The 15,558-nt window shown below is 37.8% G+C and overlaps 1 non-coding gene across 1 annotated transcript; it reads left to right on the forward strand.

The window, feature by feature from the left end:
• The first annotated feature begins 13,622 nt into the window (after positions 1-13,622).
• Positions 13,623-13,697, forward strand: Trnat-ugu (transfer RNA threonine (anticodon UGU)). The gene has a single exon. It is a non-coding gene; the product is annotated as a tRNA-Thr (tRNA).
• The last annotated feature ends 1,861 nt before the right edge of the window (positions 13,698-15,558 follow it).

Raw genomic sequence — 15,558 nt, forward strand, 5'->3', positions numbered from 1 at the left:
GCTTGTTTTGCTCTTAGAATTATTGCAAATGTTTGTACTGCAGAGGGCGCCAGGATGGGATATTTTGGCTATTTTCAGTCTCTTGCAACATATTTTGGGGTTCCACCACTTGCCGTCTAAAACAAATCTTTCTGTTGCAGAAGAAGGCTATCCAAATAATAACATACAGTCATCCACAGAAAATATACAAACCCTTATTCAACAAGCTTAAAGTACTAACAATACCTTCCTTATATATATACGAATGTGTTTTATATGGCAGGGCCCACCTTGCAGATTTTCAGACAAATGCCGAATTGCATAACTACAATACTCGAAATAATGCAGCACTCCATACTCAGTGAACAAAAAGAACACACACACAAAGGCATGTGAGCCATATGGGTACAAAACTCAACAACATACTGCCAGCCAACATCAGAAAGTCAGAAGATGAAAACAGATTTAAAGCAGAATTTACAGAATTTCTACTTGAACAATGTTTTTACTTGGTAAATGACTTTTTAGTCAAATAAATAATTCTGAAATGTTTATATTAAGGCAAAACTGAAACCCTGTCTTTCATCCCCTAAAGTTTCTGTTCATTTTTTGAATCTGATGGACAGCTGTTGAGTGTGGTAAAATCTTTACTGAATTATTGTAGTGAATATAAATGCTTCCCTTTTAGGGAAGACAAAAGTAAAGCGCTAGGGCAAACAGACTATGCAGTTACAATACTCTTAGTATACATGTATAAAAAGTTGTATTACTGTGTTTTTTATGACCAAGTATTATTCTTTGTACATTTATTTGTACTACTTAATGTAAAATTTTGTATGTTCCTTTTGCACAGAGTGTTTCCCATAAATTTACATGTAGTTTTGGACAACATCCATACAATATTTATTGTCTAGGGTTAGAGAAATAAATATACAAAATAAAATAAGCCTCAAAAACCTTGTATAGGAACCGTCTGGGTATATATGCACACTACAGGTTGTGGGATGTATCACACCACAATGAAGTTTGTAGCTCTATCATGTAAACCTGCAACAGACTGAGGTTGAATGTTTGCTAGCTGTAAGTAGCAGGTGTAAGTCACTGTCATCCTATTGTTACTCTGTGTCCAAACAATAGCCTTCACACTTGTATAGCAGCATGAGAAAAAGTCAGCCACTAAGTTTTTACTACCAATGATATATCTCTCATCAGTGGTGGATTGAGAGATGCCTCTGGACATAGTCTAGGCAAGCCATGAGCATTGCTTTTGAGCTCGCTTTACTCTCCATCTGCATGATGTATATTTGCCTTTTAAAATATCAATGAGTTCTGCTTGTAGTTCTGCAGCTTTGGGCATATTACATCTATAGTAATTAAGCATTCCTAAAAAATGTCTCAGATCTTTGTAAGTTTGCAGCACCAGCATGTGAAATATGTTCTATGCTTTCTCTAACAAAGGTACTATGACCACTGCAGATATGTTAAAGCTGAGAAAGTTCATGTAGTCTCTACCCAAGATGCATTTGTCCTTGTTGATGACTATACCATATTAGAAAAGCTTGTGACATTTGCTTGCTATATTTCTTCATTGGTAGTCCTTGGTGTTGACATACTGCATTTTTATACTGGCTGAAAAAGGGGGGGAGGGGTGGAAGTTCAATGCTGACTACTGTAAATGATGTAGCCAACAGTTGCACAGTTGCGTTTAACAGTCCTTTACTTTCAGTTCACAACCCCCATTATTACACAGTTATATGGCCAGTTCACTATTGGTAAATTTAGATAAGCCTCATTAATAGCTTGCAGGCAAACATCAGCATACTGTTACAATAGTTTGCTGTTGAACATCAATGAGCAGTAAAAAGCTAACCACACAGTTCACAGTTTCTTCAGATCAATACGGTACGTGTGATACTTCTTCTCAAATAAATTGAACAGACACTGTTATTGTTTTAACACACTGTCTATTGGTACTACACTAATTCCATTGTGTTATTGTTACTCCAACTGACACAGATTTCCCATCTGAAAATCAGCCTTGGGCTGACTGTCTTGGGATCAAAAATGCAGCCTTTATATATCCTCACAATAATAGGCACTGAAACTGTACATTGTTTGATGTTTAATTTACAGAAATTACAATTAAAACATAGCTCATTCAATTAACTGAATCTATCAAAAAAATCTTTCTTTTGAACAGTTTCTTCTACCACAAAGATTATGTCAAACTATTTATTTAAATAATGAAATTAACAGATATAGTTATGCAAACAATACTTTTGACAAACCTGGTAATTATTTTGGAATTAATTAAGGGCTGGCTTTGGTACTATGTTTTTGAATGGAGTCAAATAAATACTTTAAGAATCCTAGTAGTCCTTCTTCCAAATGTTTATAACTAGTATAGAATTTATATTTGTTTATAAGTCAACAATAGAATCTACATCATAAAACAATTACTGATTGAAACAATTACCGATTTCACCCTATAACAACAGATATTAACTAGAAATAGTAAAAATAAATTAGGAAATCGATGACATACACAAAACTAAGCACAAAATTAGATCTGGTGGCATGTTTCTTAAGACTGGGGGCCACTTTTCTCTCTTGTGAAAACACAGATTATACTCATGTATGTTAATGGTAATTAGTCAAAAATGAAAAAATGAATTTAAGGAGGCAGATGACAAAACAAGAGAGGAATTAAAGAAATACCAATTTGCTTCGTCACATTACCCCCTCATTGGACTGACTAGATAGATATTGCAAATAGCTAATTGGGCAATTCAATGACCACAAGTGACCCCAGAAAGTGGGCTTAACATTCTACAGACAAAAGAATATTACATAAGAAATCTCCTTATCAAAAACTACAGTACATATGATTTTCAAATTTCTTCCTGTATGAACTGGCCATATAAATTATTTACATATAGTGTATTGTACATTAGCACAAAATATACACAAATTATATTTTTAATAAAAATAGGCATCTTCATCATAAGTGATGTCCTTCTTGGACATACAAAGATTATATTCTAAGATACATATCACTTTATACAAGTCCTATCTTGCTTCAAACAATACATGATCATGGGTTGCATCAAGTTAAATTGTGCTGCGCCTCGCAGTTCATTTTCAGACAACTCATTTTTAGACAGAAAATTTTACTTTTTCAATGTTCAGTATTTTGCACAAGCACTTTCACTCTTTTAATGAGTTTTAACACATTTTCTCACCAAGTCGTCCATGCCTTCAACAGGTCCAAGTGGCACTTAGTACGGAAATACACTGCTATCAGTTTCCTTGGAGGTGGTTCTCCTCTGCCACAGTACATGAAAAAATTACACAATGCCCTACTTTAGTACACTCACTTTTACTTCTCACTAATAATAAGGAAAAAATGTTTCACACTAATGGCAAATAATAGTCATTACTTCATAAATAGATATGTTGCACAGTTCTCTTAACATCATAATAATCAGCACTAAAATTGACTATAGTACGAAAGGTGGGGATTAGTAAAAATTTAAAATAAAGTGCACATTACACTACAAAACTTTGCACTATATCATAATTCTGTGTCAAACTGATTAAACTTGAAACATTTAGGTTTCTTTCCAATTTTCAAAATCACTAAAATGCCAAATCCTGGTTTGCAATTCACACCATCTATGAAGTCATCATCTTAATGTCCAAAATATGTACATTGCCTCTAGCATAAACTCAAGCTGTGCAGTAGCATATATTTAGTAATAATTACATTATGAAAAAATAGAGTTACCATCACATAATTTAATTACTCAAATCAAAATTAAGGGGATGGAAGTTGTACCAAATCATTTGTCTATTTCTCTACTCAACTCTTAGCACTACCAGAAAATTAAATCCTCACAAAATCACAGAATGTTACCAAATAGTTGACCTGTCAGATTATTCACATCACACTAGTACCACAGTTATCAATTAACACACAAAATTACTTTTCTTCATTCCCGTATTAGCAGTTTAAGCTCATAATTCCTCAGAATCCAAACAGAAGTTTTTCCAGTACCTTATAAATCCAATAATACGGCATTATATGACTTGTACCTCACTAAAATATTGCTCTTTCTGTTAAGGTCTCATTCCCTGTTGCATTGTCATGAATTGCACAATATACACAGTACCTAATGTTGCCAGGTTCAAAATAATATTGTTACACCACATTTGTTTGTATACAGTTATCTTTTTCATTACTCAATCATGTCTGTCAGCTCTATTATTTTATTTACATTTTGTACCTTGTTAGCTAGTGGAGTGCCTTCTCAAAAAATATCCCTACTGCAGATACAGGCTACCTAACCATTAAGAACTTAACTTTATTCATTATTTATTATTTCATTATTTCTTCATTATCTAATAAATAAACACCTGCTCTGATTATCCAACGCAAAACTGATTCTACTAAAAAATATTCCACAGTAACAGATCCTTATGCTAGGGCAAACTTAACTCTCATTAATGATCAGACAAAATTATCACTTAAAAACTATTATTTCACTGTATTCCATCAAATTGCTTGAGATTCTAGCCTGAAGGGCAATATACATACAAATATTGCTTATTCTTTCCATACATTACTCCAGACAACTATGTTTGAAGTTTTATTTCCTTAATGTTAGAAGAGGCTGTACCATGACACACTTATATAAGTAGACAGTTATCTTCATACACTGATTGCACTGAACACAAACACTTCTATTGTACCATAATTAATATCAAGATCTAATATTCAAGATGGTTTTTATTGCACATTGCCTCTGCTGCTGCTGCACCAAATTATACTAATTTCACACATAAGCTGATTACTTCAGATGCTAATTATAGTTTTCAGATAATCTGCACCTTTTCCTCCACATATGCTGACACCTTTTTATTTTCTGTACACCTTACCTCTTTCATTGACAGAAATTCTTTAACTGTGACACTAATTTACTTCCATTATATCTTATAAAACCAGAATAAACACAGTATCTCATAGAATTTTACCAGATACCACTTCCATTTTTTTGTTATCGTTTCTTCCATCCTTTTATGACTCACTGGAGAAACCTTTTCTAAAATATTCCTATACTAAAGTATTACGCTGTACAAAATCTCATGAAAGTCGAAGACAATGTCTCTAACTCACTTATACAGTGTGAGTCAGGAGGAAAGGTACATGCTTTGAGGGGTGATAGTATTAGTGATTCTGAACAAAAAACTTCATATGGATGTATGTCCAATTCTGAATGGTTTCCGAGACAGAATGCATTTAACATCACTTTTGTATGTTTTCCTTGAATAACTCGAAAACTGCACCTTCCATGGAAAACATGTCACAGTACAAAATTAAACTATATTAAATTTCCTACAAAAAAAGGTCCTATTCATTTTTTTCTCTAGAATTAACGGTTTTTGTGCAGAGAGCATGAGAATGTTGAAAAACTCGCTCGACATGCATGCACTGTAGCTTACATTGTTTTTGTAGGGCAATTTGAGGTAGCATACTGAGGCAGCAAGTTGAGACGAACAGTTGGATACTGGGCACTTGTGGTCTACCAAGTCGGGAAACTACCTCGAATTGGTCTCACCCTCAAAGCATGTACCTTTCCTCCTGACTCAGCCTGTATACTACAGACAGGATAAGGGAAGAGTTTGACTATCTCAGGAAACACGAAAAATGAGACAGACAGCTGGGGTAAGCATTATCACCACATAATGAATCCAACACAGAATGTTGAACCACCTACTTGTTAATTGCACAAGAAATTAGTCCTAAATATTACATCAATGCTGAGATTTTGAATCACCAAGAAATTTCACTCCAACAGCTGTCCTGCCAATTCCACATTAAATCTCTTACCTCTTGCTTCACATTATTTGATAGCTTACCACTAGCACCAATAATTATTATTCCACAACATGCATCACAACTATACCCTCTGTGTTCTTAATAGATTCAAAAAATGCCTGTGAAATGCCATTCAAATCATTACCACTGTAACACTTAACTTGCACACCTTGTACACTTACTGTTATTACAGGGTGCCACACTTCCTTTTTACTTACCACGTGATCTTCTTCATACAACAAATCCTCATTAATCCTTTCCTTGGAAAAACTATCATCCTGTTTACCAAACTAATTATCAGACACAGCCAAATGACACTCCTCATTACCACTCTCAGTAAACTCTAACTCTTCTATAGGCATAAATTATCCTCCTCAATTCTTCTTTACTTAACACATTGCCATCATTGTTGTTGTTGTTGTGGTCTTCAGTCCTGAGACTGGTTTGATGCAGCTCTCCATGCTACTCTATCCTGTGCAAGCTTTTTCATCTCCCAGTACCTACTGCAACCTACATCCTTCTGAATCTGCTTAGTGTATTCATCTCTTGGTCTCCCCCTACGATTTTTACCCTCCACGCTGCCCTCCAATACTAAATTGGTGATCCCTTGATGCCTCAGAACATGTCCTACCAACCGATCCCTTCTTCTGGTCAAATTGTGCCACAAACTTCTCTTCTCCCCAATCCTATTCAATACTTCCTCATTAGTTATGTGATCTACCCATCCAATCTTCAGCATTCTTCTGTAGCACCACATTTCGAAAGCTTCTATTCTCTTCTTGTCCAAACTATTTATCGTCCATGTTTCACTTCCATACATGGCTACACTCCATACGAATACTTTCAGAAATGACTTCCTGACACTTAAATCAATACTGGATGTTAACAAATTTCTCTTCTTCAGAAACGCTTTCCTTGCCATTGCCAGCCTACATTTTATATCCTCTCTACTTCGATCATCATCAGTTATTTTGCTCCCCAAATAGCAAAACTCCTTTATTACTTTAAGTGTCTCATTTCCTAATCTAATTCCCTCAGCATCACCCGACTTAATTAGACTACATTCCATTATCCTTGTTTTGCTTTTGTTGATGTTCATCTTATATCCTCCTTTCAAGACACTGTCCATTCCATTCAACTGCTCTTCCAAGTCCTTTGCTGTCTCTGACAGAATTACAATGTCATCGGCGAACCTCAAAGTTTTTATTTCTTCTCCATGAATTTTAATACCTACTCTGAATTTTTCTTTTGTTTCTTTTACTGCTTGCTCAATATACAGATTGAACAACATCGGGGACAGGCTACAACCCTGTCTTACTCCCTTCCCAACCACTGCTTCCCTTTCATGTCCCTCGACTCTTATAACTGCCATCTGGTTTCTGTACAAATTGTAAATAGCCTTTCGCTCCCTGTATTTTACCCCTGCCACCTTTAGAATTTGAAAGAGAGTATTCCAGTCAACATTGTCAAAAGCTTTCTCTAAGTCTACAAATGCTAGAAACGTAGGTTTGCCTTTCCTTAATCTTTCTTCTAAGATAAGTCGTAAGGTCAGTATTGCCTCACGTGTTCCAGTGTTTCTACGGAATCCAAACTGATCTTCCCCGAGGTTGGCTTCTACTAGTTTTTCCATTCGTCTGTAAAGAATTCGTGTTAGTATTTTGCAGCTGTGACTTGTTAAGCTGATAGTTCGGTAATTTTCACATCTGTCAACACCTGCTTTCTTTGGGATTGGAATTATTATATTCTTCTTGAAGTCTGAGGGTATTTCGCCTGTTTCATACATCTTGCTCACCAGATGGTAGAGTTTTGTCAGGACTGGCTCTCCCACGGCCGTCAGTAGTTCCAATGGAATATTGTCTACTCCGGGGGCCTTGTTTCGACTCAGGTCTTTCAGTGCTCTGTCAAACTCTTCACGCAGTATCGTATCTCCCATTTCATCTTCATCTACATCCTCTTCCATTTCCATAATATTGTCCTCAAGTACATCGCCCTTGTATAGACCCTCTATATACTCCTTCCACCTTTCTGCTTTCCCTCCTTTGCTTAGAACTGGGTTTCCATCTGAGCTCTTGATATTCATACAAGTCGTTCTCTTATCTCCAAAGGTCTCTTTAATTTTCCTGTAGGCGGTATCTATCTTACCCCTAGTGAGATAGGCCTCTACATCCTTACATTTGTCCTCTAGCCATCCCTGCTTAGCCATTTTGCACTTCCTGTCGATCTCATTTTTGAGACGTTTGTATTCCTTTTTGCCTGTTTCACTTACTGCATTTTTATATTTTCTCCTTTCATCAATTAAATTCAATATTTCTTCTGTTACCCAAGGATTTCTACTAGCCCTCGTCTTTTTACCTACTTGATCCTCTGCTGCTTTCACTACTTCATCCCTCAAAGCTACCCATTCTTCTTCTACTGTATTTCTTTCCCCCATTCCTGTCAATTGCTCCCTTATGCTCTCCCTGAATCTCTGTACAACCTCTGGTTCTTTTAGTTTATCCAGGTTCCATCTCCTTAAATTCCCACCTTTTTGCAGTTTCTTCAGTTTTAATCTACAGTTCATAACCAATAGATTGTGGTCAGAGTCCACATCTGCCCCTGGAAATGTCTTACAATTTAAAACCTGGTTCCTAAATCTCTGTCTTACCATTATATAATCTATCTGATACCTTTTAGTATCTCCAGGGTTCTTCCATGTATACAACCTTCTTTCATGATTCTTAAACCAAGTGTTAGTTATGATTATGTTGTGCTCTGTGCAAAATTCTACCAGGCGGCTTCCTCTTTCATTTCTGTCCCCCAATCCATATTCACCTACTATGTTTCCTTCTCTCCCTTTTCCTACACTCGAATTACAGTCACCCATGACTATTAAATTTTCGTCTCCCTTCACAATCTGAATAATTTCTTTTATTTCATCATACATTTCTTCAATTTCTTCGTCATCTGCAGAGCTAGTTGGCATATAAACTTGTACTACTGTAGTAGGTGTGGGCTTCGTATCTATCTTGGCCACAATAATGTGTTCACTATGCTGTTTGTAGTAGCTTACCCGCATTCCTATTTTCCTATTCATTATTAAACCTACTCCTGCATTACCCCTATTTGATTTTGTGTTTATAACCCTGTAGTCACCTGACCAGAAGTCTTGTTCCTCCTGCCACCGAACTTCACTAATTCCCACTATATCTAACTTCAACCTATCCATTTCCCTTTTTAAATTTTCTAACCTACCTGCCCGATTAAGGGATCTGACATTCCACGCTCCGATCTGTAGAATGCCAGTTTTCTTTCTCCTGATAACGACATCCTCTTGAGTAGTCCCTGCCCGGAGATCCGAATGGGGGACTATTTTACCTCCGGAATATTTTACGCAAGAGGACGCCATCATCATGTAATCATACAGTAAAGCTGCATGCCCTCGGGAAAAATTACGGCTGTAGTTTCCCCTTGCTTTCAGCCGTTCGCAGTACCAGCACAGCAAGGCCGTTTTGGTTAATGTTACAAGGCCAGATCAGTCAATCATCCAGACTGTTGCCCTTGCAACTACTGAAAAGGCTGCTGCCCCTCTTCAGGAACCACACGTTTGTCTGGCCTCTCAACAGATACCCCTCCGTTGTGGTTGCACCTACGGTACGGCTATCTGTATCGCTGAGGCACGCAAGCCTCCCCACCAACGGCAAGGTCCATGGTTCATTATCAATTATAAATTCAAATACCTCGTCCTCATCACTACTGGATTTGTCACTGCTATCATCATTACAACTACTGTCAGAACCAGACTCACTGTAACTTTCACTGTCCTCAAATACTTGGCTAATTAGTTGATCTAAAATCATCTTCTCTGTTTCTGTTACTTGAATTTCTCCTACTATTTCTGTGCTCATTCTGTCTATCCTTCACCCAACCATTCCTTGAATTTCTACTATAATTAGTCCTGTTAATTCTATTTACCTCAAATTCTGTCCCTGACTAATTATTGCCATCAAAATTCCTCTTACAATCTTCCACTGAGGGCTTCATCCTCTCCACTTTATCAACATAATACAAGAAATTACTAATATTACCCCTAGGGGCAGGTACAAGCAATTCTCTAACTTTCTGAAGCAACTTAGTTTCTAAACCCATGATTAGTGATTCACTACCTAGCTCTTTGTCCAAATATTTCAGTTTGTTTATCCAAAGCTGACAGAAACCTTTCACAGCACCCTTCCTAGAGTTAAATCTCTCTCCTCCCCAAAATTAACTCAAAATTCTCTGCTGCTTCTCTTTGGACCAATGTTCACCTAAAAATGCTGCCTCAAAGGTTTTCCACACAGTACAGCTATCAGCTGCCCATCCATAAGCATCCCCTTTCAAAAACCTCTCACAAATGATCTTTTTCTCTTTGTCATTCCATGTTTCAGGGAAATCATTAAATTCACTAATGAAATCCAGTGGATGCATTTCCTCATATGGTTCAAAATTATTAAATCTCTTACAACTAATAAATGATGGACTGTTTGGGACACTACATACTCTAGATTTTGTACCTCTTCCATCTTTTTCTCCATTTCAGCCAACTTTAAATATACATTTTTATTTACTTTTACCAGTTTTTCCTCTACCACAACTGCACACTTGGTTTCTACCTCTGTTTCTAAATCATTTTTAATCTGACCAATTTGGTTGTCAAGTTTAATCCTATTTCCAGCACACAATTTCCTGGCTGCTTTGACTTCGTCTTTACACTGTTTCTCGGAAGCCTTCACCTGCCTACTGTAGTCATCACAAAGTTTCTTTCTTCTGTACTTTTACTACTCATCAATGTTAGTTTCTCATTAGTGTTATGTACTACTTTCTTCATCTTTTCATCCCAGTCTCTAGTTACTGCCTCAACCTTCTTATTTAATTCTGAAAGATTAGAGCTGACTACCTGAATGTCCTCTTTAATTTCTTTCTTCAGTTCATCCTTTAAGCTAACCATATCAGTTCTAATGCTATGGTATCAGTCTTCTTTACCACCCTGTTAATGTCTTCTTTCATACCATTTTCCACCCTACTAATGTCTTTTTTCATACTACTAATGTCCTTTTTCATACTAATAATGTCTTCTTTCGTACTCATACTACTCATAATTTGCCTTAACATCATTTCTAATTTTCTGTCTGCCATAAACATTTGCCTTTGCTGACTTTTACTATGAGATTCTTCCTCCTCAGCCTTAACTATTTCACCCACTTCAGTACTGTTTTCATCAATTTTGCTCACATCATCACACAATGTAGATGACACCCTTATCATCTCATCTACAACAGGACTTTCATTCCCCTCATTCAAAGTTCCGTGCATGTCTGATTTATAACCACAATTGTTTACCAAATCAGACCCCATTAAGTCTTTTGGTTCATTTAAAAACTTAACCTCTATAGCTTTGTTATTGATCACATCACTCCCCTGTAGTCCATTCTCCCCCATCACACTGCCTTGTTCGTTAAGGCCACTCATTATGTATCGCTTAATATAAAACGGTTTTTGCTATCAATTGCCTTACTTTTATTCACACTGCTGCTGCTGTGATTGTCAAATCAATTCGTCATCTGCACAGCTGCTGCAAGATGTAATTTTCTCAGTGATGCATGTTGCTTATCCCGGTCAGCTGTGTCCATCTACGTGCTGCAAATACAATAGTCCTCACCTGTGTGCCAGATTTGGAATATGTTCTTTAAACTGTAAGGCATGTAGTGATATTCCTATTTGTGGCTAAACTTTCTTGCAATCAATGATGCTTTAGCAAACAAATTGTTGAAGTCCATAACATGCGGGATGGGATATCTATCAGGCACTGTCCTTGCATTTAGAACTCTGTGGTTGCTCCACAAATACCATGTATTGTTTTTCTTCAAAACCATATGGAGTGGCAAGGTTGACTAAGGGTGTCATTATGTATGTCTCAATTTGCTTCTGGATGCTCTCCTGTGCTGCAAAAAATTTCCCTGGTGTTAGTTGGTGACACTTAGCAGCAACAACTGGTGGTTCAGATTATGTCTGAATATAATGCAACACATCATGTTTGCACATACCTGGCTTATCAGGAGGTATGATTTCTGGAGATTCCTGTATAAAAGGAAGGTTGATGTGCATTTAATCTACTTCTGCTAATAACTAGAGCCTTCCATTGTAGAGATCAGCAGACACTAGAAAGTTGTGGAGGAAATCCCTCCCAATGATAGGTACTGTGACGTCAGCCACTATGAAGCTCCATTGAAGCTTCCTCTTCATACTGAGATCCAATTCTAGACACTTTTTACCATAAATCAGAATATGTGAGTTGTTATCAGCTGCAATAATGGTGTTTTAGAAGTATTCTTGTGTCACAGAAGAAAACAGAGGCCCAATGCCCTGTTCACTAGGAATGTGGGCACCTGACAATTTAACCTTAAAATCCAGTCATTTTGAAACCCCCCATCCCCATAAGTTTGTGTGAAACCAGTTGTCAGCAACTATCCACTGACTTGTGCTGGAGGTTTACCAAATCCTCATGTCTCCAAAACACAATTCCTAGAAGCTTCTGTTGTCAAATTTGTCCTTGAATGTGAGGCAGTGGGGCCTCATGTTGATCATTTTGGTTATTTCGTCCTTTAAAGTGGTATCAGAGTCCAGTACTAGTGTGAACTTCACTTGGAAGCTCCCGCTGAAGCCATAGAGCTGTCAAGACTTGAAAGAAGGTTGTGCCATTCATCTCTACAGCTTGCGAAGAACTACTGTGCAGAGAATGTTCAATCAACATCATCCTTACAGTGCTTGTTGATGAACCAATGCTTCCAACATATTATTGTTGAATCTTTCCTGAAACATATGAACTTGGTATCTGTTGTTTCAGACATCTCCAAAAGAACAGATACCATTGGTAACCTTGCAGCTCTTGAAGAACAAAATTACAATGAAATCCAGACCATTAGCTGCTTACAGGCACTGATGACTATCAACGGGGACAGTTGAAAATGTGTGCCCCCACCAGGACTCGAACCCAGGATTCCTGCTTACATGGCAGATGCTCTATCCACCTGAGCCATCGAGGACACAGAGGATAGTGCAACTGCAGGGAGTCATCTCTGGCATGCTCCCCATGAGACCCATATTTCCATCTTACTGTCCACACACTACATTTGTAGTGCCCCTGCCCACTATACTCATTACTCATGGCAGTCAATCTACCAATTCTCGTAAGAGTTTCAGCAATATGAGTGCATCTGTACTGAAGAAGAGCATTGGCTGGTAAGCCTTGTGTATATGAAGATGGTATCTGTTGTTTCGGACATGTCTAAAAGAACAGATGCCATTGGTAATCTTGCTGCTCCAGAAGAATGAAATTACAGTGAAATACAGACCATTAGCTGTTTACAGGTGTTGATAAATCTCAATGGGGACAGTTGAAAACATTTTCACCTGTCCCCATTGATATATATCAACGCCCGTCAGCAGCTGAAGGTATTGATATATAATTCTAATTTCATTCTAGATCGCTGCAGCTCATCAATGGTGTCTGTTCTTTTGGACATGTCTGAAAGTACAGACACCATATCCATATATCTGGCAACACTGGCCATGATTTTCTTCTTCTGTGCAGATGCACACATATTACAGGACTTGGTAAGAATGTCTTCCATGAGTAATGAGTGCATTGGGTAGGGACACTATGAATGTAGTGAATGGACGTATAAGGTGAGAATGTAGGTCTCGCGGGAGGCATGCGCAAGATAGTCCCTGCAGTCATACTATTCTCTGTGCCCTCGGTGGCTCAGATGGTTAGAGCGTCTGCCATGTAAGCAGTAGATCCTGGGTTCGAGTCCCGGTCGAGGCACACATTTTCACCTGTCCCCGCTGATATATATCAACACCTGTCAGTAGCTGAAGGTATTAATTCATAATTCTAATAAGTTGGAAATGTGAGTCTCACGGAGATTGTGTCAAAGATATGTCCTGCAGTCGCACTATCCTCTGTGTCCTCAAATGCTGAGTCAGATAGAGCATCTGCCATGTAAGCAGGAGATACAGGGTTTGAGTCCTGGTCGAGGCACATATTTTCAATGGTCCCCGTTGATATTTATCAATGCGTGTAAGCAGCTAATGGTCTGGATTTCATTGTAATTTCATTTCCTGAAACAATCGAAACTATAGCTGTCTTGTCTTCTGACCCCTTGGCATGAGTGCAGATGGGCTGTCACTGAGATGACTCATATGACATCTTCTTGCATGCTGCAAATGGTTGGGCTCCGTGGGTGTGAGTAGAAATGTACATCTCCTGAAAACCTGACACAGTAGCCATGAGTGAAGGCTAGGAGGGAGAGTGACTAATCCAATGTTAGTCTAGTTCTACATCTACATGGTTACTCTGCGATTCACACTTAAGTGCCTGGCAGAGGGTTCATCGAACTATTTTCATACTACTTCTCTACCATTCCACTCTCGAGTCATGTGTGGGAAAATGGAACACCTTAATCTTTCCGTTCAAGCTCTGATTTCTCTAATTTTATTATGATGATTATTTCTCCCTACATAGGTGGGTGTCAACAAAATATTACCGCATTTGGGAGAGAAAGTTGGTGACTGAAATTTCATAAATAGATATTGCCACAAAGAAAACTGCCTTTGTTTCAGCGGCTGCCACCCCAACTTGTGTAGCATATCAGTGACACTTTCACCCCTATTGCACGATAACATGAAGCAAGATGCCCTTCTTTGCACTTTTTCGATATCCTGTCGCATCTTCTAAGTGTTCTGCCAACAAAGCGAAGTCTTTGTTTTGCCTTCCCCACAATATTATCTATATGGTCTTTCCAATTTAAGTTGCTCATAATTGTAATTCCTAGGTATTTAGTTGAATTGACAGCCGTTAGATTTGTGTGATTTATTGTATACCCAAAATTTATCGGATTTCTTTTAGTACTCATGTGGACGACCTCACACTTTTCTTTGTTTAGTGCGAATTGCCACTTTTTGCACCATACAGAAATTCTCTCTAGATCATTTTGAAATTGGAATTTATTGTCTGATGATTTTACTGGACGGTAAATTACAGTGCCATCTGCAAACAATATAAGGGGGGTGCTCAGATCATCACCTAGATCATTTACATAAATCAGGAACAGCAGACACTACCTTGCGGAATGCCAGATATCACTTCTGCTCTACTTGATGATTTACCATCTATCACTACACACTGTGACCTCTCTGAGAGGAAATCACAACCCCAGTCACACAACTGAGATGATACTCCATATGCACGGAATTAGATTAGTAGTCACTAGTGAGGAACAGTATCAAAAGCCTTCTGGAAATCTATGAATATGCAATCGATCTGAGATCCCTTGTCATTACTTCATGGGAATAAAGAGCTAGCTGTGTTGCACAAGAATGATATTTTCTGAATCCATGTTGGTTATGTATTAATAAGTCATTTTCCTCAAGGTGATTAATAATGTTTGAGTACAGTATATGCTCCAAAATCCTACTGCAAATTGAGGTCATTGATATGGGTCTGTAATTCAATGGGTTACTCCTATTTCCATTCTTGAATATTGGTGTGACCTGTGCTACTTTCCAGTCTTTAGGAACAGACCTTCCGTCAAGTGAGCGGTTGTATATGATTGCTAAGAAAGGTGCTATTGTCTCTGCATACTCTGAAAGGAACCTGATTGGTATACCATCTGGACCAGAAGACT

This window comes from Schistocerca serialis, chromosome 8 (genome assembly GCF_023864345.2).
Source record: "Schistocerca serialis cubense isolate TAMUIC-IGC-003099 chromosome 8, iqSchSeri2.2, whole genome shotgun sequence".
Taxonomy (NCBI): domain Eukaryota; kingdom Metazoa; phylum Arthropoda; class Insecta; order Orthoptera; family Acrididae; genus Schistocerca; species Schistocerca serialis.